Source organism: Pygoscelis adeliae, unplaced genomic scaffold (genome assembly GCF_000699105.1).
Source record: "Pygoscelis adeliae isolate BGI_AS28 unplaced genomic scaffold, ASM69910v1 Scaffold26, whole genome shotgun sequence".
Taxonomy (NCBI): Eukaryota; Metazoa; Chordata; class Aves; order Sphenisciformes; family Spheniscidae; genus Pygoscelis; species Pygoscelis adeliae.
In genome coordinates this window covers 3265637-3266564 of record NW_008825104.1, presented here as the reverse complement: position 1 = coordinate 3266564, position 928 = coordinate 3265637, and the positions used below count along the sequence as shown (strand labels likewise).

The 928-nt window shown below is 45.6% G+C and overlaps 1 protein-coding gene across 1 annotated transcript in view; it reads right to left on the bottom strand.

Moving 5' to 3' along the window:
- Positions 1 to 928, bottom strand: part of HEXB (hexosaminidase B (beta polypeptide)) — a 24792-nt gene that overhangs the window by 18371 nt on the left and 5493 nt on the right. The window lies entirely within an intron of this gene.

Sequence of the window (928 nt, the reverse complement as noted above, 5' to 3'; positions counted from 1 at the left end):
CAGGGAAGGGGCCGGGGAAACGGCCCCCGCCGGAGCGGGAGGGCGTTCCTCGCCCCTCTGGAGGGGAGTCCTCCTTCGGCTGTCATCCTGTGGTCCTGCCCGTGAAACTGCGCGAAGGAATAACGAGGGAGCGTTGCTGGGTCGGAAATTTTGAGCGGTTTAGTTTCTGTATGGGAAGGTCTTGATTTGGGTTACATTTTTATGAAGGAAAAACGCATCTCTTGCAGTGCTACAAAACAATTTCAGTCTCAGCAGAAGTTACTTTTTAACAGACTTTCTGCAGATGGTGTTACAGACTATATTGTGCATGAGCAGAAGTCTGAGTTGCAGTTAAGTATTTCAAGCTTTAACTAAACAAACTAGGTGTTTTGACAGATCCCAGTACGAATTTTGGAAAGTTGTTGTGAAGTGTTCAGAAGGCAAATCAAGCATTTGAAAGCTGGAAGTCACAGTGAGGAGGAATTCAGGTTTTAAGCCACCTCTAATTGAATGTTTAATGCAAACACTGAAGTGTCATCGCTGTTGTTTCAGCTGATGCATCAGTTAAACCCATAGCGATGAGGGAGCTAACATCTGCATGCTGTTACTGCTGTGTAACTGAGGAGCTGGTCAGCCATCGCTCCCTCGGCAATCTTCCATGTGTGGAAGGTTAACTATATAGTCACATGCTCCAGGTTACAAAATAGACTCTTAAGCTTACGAAAAAAGAAAAAAAAAAGAAGAGTGTCTTCGTAAGGAAAGTTGCATCTGTTTGCAAAGAATACAGATGCCTTGCCATAGAATTACTAAAAGCCAAACCCCTCTTCTTCAGTAGGGTTTGTCCTCCTCTTTCAGCCTATGTCGCTTTGCAAGTTTGGAAGAGAAGCTCTTCCTACCATCCGGCAGGCTTCCCTGGGAAATGCTGGCGCCTCATCCACTTAGTGAATCA